An 11,540-nucleotide genomic window follows, 5' to 3' on the forward strand; every position below is an offset into this window, starting at 1 on the left:
AAATTAACCAATAATTTTCATTATTCAATTATCTATAGTCTTTACAAAATATAATGATCCGTTGTTACGTATAATGTAATTTAATATTTCTTTATCATCTCTATAAATGTCACAAAAAGCTTATTAACTAATCTTTGTTAGACTATCAAATAAATTATATACTCCTTAACACATCTTAAGATTAATTAATTCTCCCTCTTATTTCTAGATTATTATTAATTGAGGAAAAAGAAAAGTTAAATGTCTTGTTAATAATAATAATAAAAAACTGGTATTCATAAATAAAAATGTGAAAATAATAATATAATACATTTATTATTATTCATTTAAGATAGAAAAATTTTTTTTTTACCTCCACACATAGTCCAGAGACTCCTCCCTTATCTATGGGTATCATATATCATAACAAAAATAAATTTTATGTTACACACAAAATATATAATATAAGATTTGTACATTAGTATATTCATGGACTTTACATTTACTCTACCATCAATTAAATAATAACTTTAAATTTATATAAGTTAATTATAATTAAATTGAAAAAAAAAAATTTTTTTTTAACTTGTTAATTAATAAAAAAAAAGAATTTTATCATTAATACAATAAATATTATAATAAGGTTAAAAAAAAAAGATAATAAATTTAAGTAACAAAAGCAAAATGTGCTAATAAAAATTTGATAAGTAGGATAAAAAGAAGATCAAATCAAAAATGAAGAAGAGTCCTCGCGCATAATATGTTATATTATTTAATGAAGTATATTAAATCTAATGTAAGAAGTACCCACTTATTCTTATATATATAATAATATATATATATATGAAACAACTTTGTTGATATAATATTAAAATAAAATTTTAAAAATCTATCAAATAATATTTCAATATAAAATATTGTCACTATCAAAAATGTGTTAAAAACTGTAAGAATAAAAATTTTTAAATCTAACAAGTTAAATAAACATTTTAATAAAGAAAAGATTCAAGTTACAATTAAAGTGATGAAAAAGATAAAAAAAAAAATTTTTTTTTTTTTTGTCCAATTTCACAATAAAGATATATAGGATATTATTTTTTAGTTAACAAATTACAAATATCTTATTGGGGAAGAAGTAGTAAAGATATAAAAAAAATATGATTGATGTTTATATGGTGAATCAAAAAAATAATAAGGTATATAAATAAAATGATATTGTTTTTAAAATAATATTAAATTAAATAATAATATCCGTTTAATAAACAGTCATAATGATAGTGGGTTTTTTTTTTTTTTCATTCATATTCTTCAATCACACCTATGATAAAAAAAAAATATTTTGGAGGGAAGTATGCAGTTTTTTTTTTTTCATAAAGGTGTTAAGTAGACATAGTGAAATACTTATTTTTTTTTTTATAGATATATTAATACCATTAGTATAAAGTTTGTTATAAACATGACAGTTTTATATTAACAGTATTATGTAATTGATCAAAAAACATTGCTTTTTATTTAAATCATGTTTATAACACCCCACCTGTCTAGTTATATTTCCCATAGATATATAACAATATTATACTTTCATATAATATACTTTTATATATAAAAAAAAAGATGTAAAATGGTGATTTAAATTATGAAATAAATAACTTTTTTTTTTTTAAAAAACATTACACGTTAACATTTTATCAAAATATATATATATATAAAATTATAGTTTTAATTTTATAATAAAAAAAATTTTTGTTAATAAATTATTATGGTAAAAATAATACATATATAACTATTATACTAAGAGAAAATATTTTTTTTTAAATATATTTTTTTGTAGGTAAAAAAAAAAGAAATGTAAGAAAAATAATTGAATGAAAAAAGAAAAACATTAATATAAAGATCTTCATCTTTTTTTTTTTTTTAATATACTATATTTTACTAGAATATGTATAATTGTACTTTAAATATATAAAATCTTTAAACTACCATAATATTTCTTTTTTCCTATTTTATTTCTATCCATCTATATATATATATATGTAATATTAAATATATATATATCCTAATAACAAAAATACTAATTGTTAAATTTATTTATCTATAATCATTTTCCATATACAAAATATAATCATAGAAAGCTCATTCTTGGTTCCTATAACTACAACATTTCAAGAGACATTGAACAGGAGATATGGAATAAGGACCTTTCCAAGTTTGATTAAAGATCCCATAGGAAAAATTTCTTTTTCTTCTCTTATTTGATTATATACTATATACGTATAGTTACAATATTTACATTAAATATATTATTATAAAAGCAGCAAATGGCATATGATGAAATTGAGTTTACTATTAAGGAATATATTTATACATATAAAAATATATATAAATAATAATGAGTTGGGTGTTTGTTATCCTAAAATTAAGAATATTGTAAAAAAAAAAAATTAAAAAAGAATAGAAGAGACTATCTTTTTTTTTATTTATTTTTTTTTTTTCTAGGGAAGTAAGGGAAAAAAAAAATTTATTCTTTTTTAATTTTTTAAAAAGTAATAATGATATATATTATTTTTTTTCATTTTTTTTTCTTTTTTTTAGTAAAGTCTAAAAAAATTATTCTATTAAAGATTGATTTTAATTATATACAATTTTTTAAAGAATAATTAGGGATTAATGAATTAAGAATATTGTGTTCCTATAAATGGGATGTAAGATGAAAGAAAGAAGGAAGGAAGGAATGGGTGTGAAAATTGAAAATTTTGAAAGAATGATAAGTAGGAAAAGAGAATATAACATATTTTGTGATGAGTAAATGGACTTATTATAAGACAACCAAAATTTTATTATAATTTATAACACCATACAACAAATATATTTATATGAATGTATGTTTTGGTATGAAATGAAATTTTGATATATAATATAAAAATTAAAATTTAGCCTATTTCTTGTTAAAAGATGTGTGATGAAAAAAAAAAAACATAATTCTTAATAGCGTTAAAAAGGAAAAAAGTATAAAGAGAAGAAATTAAGAAAAGGAAGTATGTTATGGGTTAAAAAAAAAAGATAAAATGATTATATATTTATATAAATGATATTAAATAAAAAAAAAAATATTATAAATTGTTTTCTTTATGGTTAAAAGAAAAAAAATAAAACAAAAATAATTATTTATGTTTTATTATTACAGTACACTTTATTTTATTATTTCATAATATTTTCATAAAAAGGAAATAATATTTAAAATTATTATCTAAAATGTATGTATCTTTATATTTCTTTCTATAACTCATCATCATAACATTTATCCTCAAAACTAATGTTAATGTATATATAGATGGATGATGGCAACAACCAATCATCTGATTTGCAGGGAGCATAGTGTATATACATATTAAATATTATATTCATATCATAACTGGTATAAATAATAAGGGGGGCTGGTCTATAGTTATATATATATGTACATATTTTTTTATTAAAAAAAAAAATGTATATATAGAATATTATTATTATGGTGAAATGTGTGGTTTAAAGAAATTAGATGTTTCTATAATCATCATAATATCTTAAACTATCTCTAGAAAATACATGCCCACCTAAATATTTTTACACTCATAACATTTTGACACATCTATTTCTAATATTTATCATTCTAAATCATAATAGACAACAAACATTTAACAGATTTATATTTTTATATATATAAGTTTAAAAAATTTAAACTAAAAAATATAAATAAATTTTTTTTTTAAATAAAGGTTAAAATATTATTTACAAAAACTGTTTTTTTTTTTCAAAAAATAAATTAGCTTCAGAAGTTTATAAATAATCGAAATATATATATCTATATAAAGTATAAATATAAAAATATATATCCACATATTTTTAAAATATCATTGGACATGCAATAGACTCATCAATTGTATTTTGTAAAGATGATAATGATAAAAAAGAAATATCCAAGTGATAAGTTTATAGTTTTTAGAGAAGAAGATATACATACGATTATTATGATAACTTTTACAATATAATGTTAAAAATATTTTTGCTTTTTGAAAAAAAAAAAAATATTATATAAAATAAAGTTAAAAGAACCAATAGAGAAAGTTTTATGGTAAAATTATTTTTTTTTTTTTGATAGAATGTCAAGATAAGTTAGACTATTTTATAAAGGAAGTTAAATAGAATTATTTATTATTTTTAACTTTTCCTAATATCCTCTATCATATATTGTATAAAGATAATATATATTATATATATTTATAAATATAAACTCACGATTTATAAAAAAGATTTATCAAATAAAGGAGTGAAATAAAAATTCATCTTCATGATATTGGGATGTCTTTTTTATTGATATAAAGAATGATTAATGAATAGCTTGTATATGAAGATAATCTAAAAATCAGTTATGTAAAGTTATTACCATTGACATGGTAATGGATATTTTAATTGTCTTTCTTGGTTAATGTTTAAAAGGACATTATTGAAAATAAGATTTCTATCTAGATGATAGAATTTACCAAAATTGAAATATGTCTTTTTTTTTAATTGTCTTTTATTTTATATAAATTCTTTTTTATTTTTCCTTTATTGAAAGTAATTTTAAAAAAAAAAATAAAATAATAAAATATTATATTACAGTATATATTTGAGGAATAAAAAAAAAAATTTTTATTTTTCAAGTCATCTTCTTCTTATTATTAGATTAATGATTAAAAAACATCATCATAAATAATGCCAATTATCATTTTAAAATGATAGGTGAATAAAAAAAAATCAACAAAATGGGAGGGAATAAAATATAATAAAATATGAGGAAAGAAAGGGATAAATGTAACAAAAGAATTAAGATAGATCACTTTAAAAATAAAACCACAAACAACAAAATTTTCTCTCAAAAACTGATGGAACATTTTAAATTATATCTAATTTCTCATTTTGATTGAAATAAAATAATATAAACCATTTACGTATCATCTCATGACAACTGTTTTGTATATTTTAAAATAAAAATCAAAGTCTTTTAAAACTATCATCTACAAAAAGTACCGTTCTAATTTATTATCAACAGACACGATATTTATATATTATATTCATATATTTAATAAAGATAATGAAAAAGATTGTTGGAGCACAGAAACATTAATATAAATATATATTCAAAAATGAGTTGATCTGTGTGCCTCATTAATCAGTTTGACATTTCCTATTCCTACATTTTACTTAATTATACATTTAAATTAGACATATCAACAAGAATGATATGTAGATAATTTTACAATTTTAAAAAGGTTCAATATCATCTTAATAAAAATTAAAATCATTCTATTATTAATAAAATGTGTCTTTTTCTCAAAATCTCACTTTCCCTTATCAAATATAAAATAAGATAAATATATATGTATATATTGTTAATAATATAATATATTAAAAGAAGATATTTTTAAGTAATATTTAAGAAAATTTATTATTATCATTATGAAAATGATGATTGGTTACTGTGTATATGTGTATGTTTAAATTAAAAAGATAATAGATTGAATAATATATTATTAGAAGTTTATTAATCTTAAGAATACATAAATCAAATGATGTAAAAATAATATTATATTAGATAAATTTTTATGTGTCAATTTTTTTTTTTTATCAACATAAATGTATTAAAAATATTTTATTTTTAAAGGTAACAAAAATATAATAATGAGGGAATAAAAAAATATAATGAATTAATTTTATATTAGGTAATGTTTATGAATGGTAAATGAAAATATTAAGGTGGAGATAAGAGTAATATTAATGTATTTTTAAATATCATACTTATAATTATTAAGATATTACTAAGGGGTAAATTATTCATTTCATTTTCTTTTTTTTTTTTTATTTGGTATATTTTAAAGGATCACATTATTAGTCATACCAAATATAACTTAATGAATATTTAATGAAGTTTTTTTAAATATTTTTTCTCCTACAAATTATTATCCTTTCTTTAAATGCCGAAATCTTATTTAATTGTTTTAGGTTGTCATTAATTAGAATATATATTTATCTATATATATATAAATTTATATAATTTATGAGTACCAGTCTTCAAAATCGACCTCTTTTACTAGAAAGTTGATGGGTTAAAAAAAAAAATAATAAACCATACCGCCAGGTACAACTATCAATATATAATTTATATTTTTATAATGTATATTAAAAGTTAAGAAAAAGGCAATAACTTGAAAAACAAAGATACAGTAATGTTTATGTAATAAATAATAAATGCAAAATTAAAGGCATGAAAAATGGTTAATGTAAAAAAGTTAAGTGAAACTTTAAAAGAAGTATAATATATGAATGTGGTGTTGTCGTTTTTGGATGCCGACAACATCCAAAAATATACATAAAACAACCCATCTATATAACTATGCTTTTTATATTTATAATACCATAACAAGTAGTTTAACTATTAAAATTATATAAAAATAATAATAATCTTTCATATCATTATTTATTTTTTAATGTGACAAAATTAAACATTAAAAAAAGTATAGATGAATGACGACATAAGAAGAAAAAACTTGATTGTTATATACATATATCTTATTACTACAAAAGTATAAAATAATTTAAAAAAAAAAAATAATTAATGAGATTAATTTTATAATAACAAATTTTAAAAGGGATTTAATAGAAAAAAAAAACTACTTCTTCTTTAATATAAATATTTTATTTTAAAAATATATAAAGAAAAAAGAAAGTGCAAAGAATATTTTTGTTAAATGAAATTAAGATAGATATTAAAGTATGATAATTGTAAGTAAATTACTAATTAAGAAACATCACAAAGTAAATATATGTTATGAATATATGTAAGCTTATGACAATTATATGCAAATATCAAACAAAAATGGAATATCAAATATTATATAAATGTCAATATAAAATGAAAAGTTAATGAGAAAATATTGTAATTAATGAAGAAAAATGATTTTTATTTAATATAAAAATGTAATCTTTATGTTAAATCAAGAATGTTAAAATGTTTTTAAAAGATATTCTTTATTTACTAAACATTCAATCACAAAGTTATGTTTTAATTTTTTAAAAATATAGTTACTTATTAAAAGAATATAAAAATAAAAAATTTATAAATATGTATTAGATATTGGTTATGTTTATATGTGGTATAAAATGTAAAGATTTTAAATAGATAATGTATAAACATAATATGTTATAGTTAAAATTAAAAAAAAAATATATATATATATTTTATTTTTATTTAATAGGAATTTCAATTTTAACTAAAAATAAGTGTCAAAAGTAGTATTTTTGTTAGTAAGAATAAATTAATTCTAATATAAAATGATAATATGTTGGTAATTAATTTTTACAGTCATATTAAACTCCTCCTAGTTTATAACCATAACTTATCATTTATCAATACTATTAAATTATAAATATATTTATATTATATATATTATTTTTATAGTTTTCTTTTCAAAAAATCTGCTTCATCCTATAATATATTACTCTTTTCCTATACATATTGTTATAGTAAAACTCTACAAATAAAAACACACCCCCTTCATAACATATTTAATAAACAGTCTCCTTTGCGCATAACTATCCAGAGATTGTTAACATATTATATTTTCTCTTATAATTCTTATCATATTTATCCACCCCTTTCCTGGATATGACAGTGAACAATTTTATAACTTTAATAATAAATATCGTAAAAAGTTAAATAATCTAAATTTTTCTTATAACATTTTTCATAATGTTAAAATATTAAAATGAACCTTCTTAACAATTCAAGATAATTTTATTTCATAATAACAAATAACTTCCGTAAATAAGTGCCATCAAACTAGATATATAATATATATGTATATATATTATATTCATATAAAGAAAAAAGTCAAAAATTATAATGTTACATTAAATAATAGATATAAAAAAAAAATTTTTTTTTTTATTCTCATAACAATTGTATTAAGGCACATAATAATATATTCTAAAACAATATATATCAAAAAAAAATTTAATATTCTAAAAAGAAGATGTTTCCTGTTAAAAAGAGTAATGATATTTCTTATTGATATGATAAGATTTTTGTCCTCATATTAAAATATATTTGTATACATTTATATATATATATATATCATGATTAAAATAAAAATACATTAAAAAAGATATGATAAAATGATAAAGATTACAATTTAAATAAAAATTAATAACCATAATTATAATAATAATTAATTTTTTCTTTTAAAATAAGATTTTAAAATGATATAAAATTATTTAAATAATATAAAAATAAGTTAATGATTTTTATTTTATCATTAAAATGTATCATCCATAAAATAATATTATTATATTACAATTTTATCAATATATATAGGGTAAATAACTTTCTCAGGGATATATTTTGATCAAAACTATAAAAGGATAACCATCATATTAAATTGTTAATTATAGATAAAATTGATGTAAATAAAATTATAATATTTTTTAAAAAGTTTCCATAAAAATGATATTGTTATATTTAATTATCACTTTAAATTTTCACATAAAATCTTCTCAATTTTTGTCTTTATTTTACCATAATTTTCTTTAAAAAGATAACAACTTTTTAACAATTTCTTACTATAACTTATTTATAATAAGATAAATATATAATAATATACCTCTGTCTATTTCATCAAAACCTCCTGCCAATATGTCATTTATCTTTATTGTATTATCTGTTAAAGTATCACATTTGTTGTGACAAAACATAAGTAACAATGAAATTAAACTTTTTAGTTATCATAAACTATTTATTATTACTTTTCATTAAAAAGATTCATCTTCTGGAGGTTTTTGATGTAGAAATATATCTGGATAATAAGTATATAATAATAATAATATTAATAAGATAATGTCTATGTATGTTTTTCTTTATTATTATTAAATGTTTCTTAATTAAATCATTTTCTTTTTGTCATCCTCCTCATTAATGGTTTATATAAATTAGTTAAAAAGAAAGTAAGTGAAAAGAAACACTTTTAAGATTTGATGGGTATATATTTTGATATGTAAAACAAATTATGCCATTGTTAAAGTTTTATAGAAAATGACATATTGAGAGAAAGAAAAAAGATTAGATAATAAAACATTATTTTTATTGTTATATCAAATTAAATATAAAATGAAACATGGTAGTTATAAATGACAAATCAAATTTAAGATGTTAATTAATGAATTTTGTTAATTTAAGACTTTTTCATAAATTATTACTAAACAGTTGACTATATATATTATTTATTTTAGGAAATAAATTTTTCATTAACCTCACTTTTGTTTGATGAATTATTATTGTTAAATGAATTAATTCCAATGTCAAATAGATGAACTAATAGATAAAAGTTTAAAAAATTATTAATAGTATATTTATTTATTTTTTTTAAATGACAAAAAAATATTTATACTATTAAAAAAAGGGTAAAAAAAAAATGATGTGATGGAATATAATTTATCATTTAAAGTAAGAAATGATTGTTTATATTAATAAAATAAAATATGATATATACATATTTTTTTTTATAAAATGATGTTATATTTTTATATTATAAAAGTTTATATATTTTGATAATATAAAAAGGTAAAAAAAAAAACAAAATAAAAAAACAAAAAATGATTTTGATTACTGTAGATTGACAGTATTATAAAATGTTTAATATATATAAATATATATAATATTTAACCTTTTTATTGATGAAAAAAAAAAGAAAAAAATTAATAAAATATCAATGATAAAAAGAGAAAAAAAATAATATTATGTAAATGAGAAAATGTGATCAACAGGTAATTGAATTTTACTTAAATCATAACCTTGTGTATTTCTTGTATCTTTCTCTATTTTAGTAATAATAATTTTTACAACCTATCTTTTATTTTGTTCACGCTCCTTCACCTATCTTTATTTGTATAAATAATATTATATTGTATATCATTAAATTTTGAAATACTTTTTCTTCTAAAACAAGAGAATAATACTTTATATGGTAAAAGAAATAATTAAATTTCTCATAAATATATTACTAAAATATATATATATATACATATCAAAAGTGTTGATTGCCATAATTCCCCTACAAGTTTTATATCTTTACTATCAAAAATGGATAATGATAATAAAATTTCAATAAAATTGATATTCGTGTGTCCTATCTCTTATAGTTAAAATAAAACAATTTTATTAAACTTTTAAAATATTTATTTTATCAAATTTTATACATATTACCTAATACATAACATATTAAATCTTATTTTATTAGGATAATTCAATAAAATTATTTAACCATTTTAAGAAATTGGAAAATAAAATTTTTGATATTTGATATAGGTTTTTGTGGTATTATTGGTTTGAAGAAAAAGAGAGGAAACATTTAACATGCATCATATTTTGTATCTTGATTCATAAAGCTCAAATTTCATTAATAAGACAAACAATGACATATTTAATTGTTTCCAATTTTGTGATATGCAATAAATGAGGAGGGAGAAAAAGTGTTTTTGTTACATATATATATATATATATAAATAATATACAAATAAATAATATATAAATGAATGAATGAAGAAAAAAGAATTAGGATAAATGACTATTATATTATAAAATTTTTCCTTAATTTTCATCTAATGAATTGAAAAGTACAGGAAGTTTGATAAGATTGTAAGATAACGTTTTAATGGATGAATGAGGAGAAAAGATGGACTTAATTATAATATATTGAGATATGTTAATGAAATTGATAATATAAAGAAGTTAGTTTCCTAATTTATAATAAAATAAATTTTTAATTAATAATTAGAATTAAAAATTATTTATTTAATTTCTGATATATTACAGTATTACTATATTATTATTAAAATAAATCATATTATATATTTTAAGTATTTAAAACAAGATTGATCATATTAAAAATTAATAAATCTATTTAACTTACTATTATTAATATATTATATGAAGTAACATAGTAAAAAGGAGGGATATATTTTGAATGAATTTGTAGATTGATAAATATAATAAAGAATGCCGACAATCATAGATTAAAAGAAGCAACATAATTTGATACATTATTGTCATATTCTATCAAAATATTTCTTTTTAACTTAAAGGTAAAAAAGATTAATTACAGTTATTAATAAATAATAAACTTTATTTTAATAAAGAAATAAATGCCGAAAGGATGGGTGGTTGTAAGCATAAAGGAAACTTCATTATTTATTGTAAATGATATACTATAACTTTATAAAAAGTTAAAATATAACTGCTAAATGATTGATTAATAAAAATGACTTAAATGTAGGTATTTGTTAAAACATTATTCTTAAAGTTTATAATAATAAAACTATATAATTTATTTTAATACTGTATAATTTATATATAAAACATTCTTTAATGATTAATATACTATTTAAAAAAACCGAAAATATTTAAATTAAAATATTTTAAATTTTTATTCTCATTACTAGGATGAGGGAATAATTAGTTATCCAAAGATATATATATAAAAAAAACCTGA

The sequence above is a fragment of the Strongyloides ratti genome (genome assembly GCF_001040885.1).
Source record: "Strongyloides ratti genome assembly S_ratti_ED321, chromosome : 1".
NCBI classification, from domain to species: domain Eukaryota; kingdom Metazoa; phylum Nematoda; class Chromadorea; order Rhabditida; family Strongyloididae; genus Strongyloides; species Strongyloides ratti.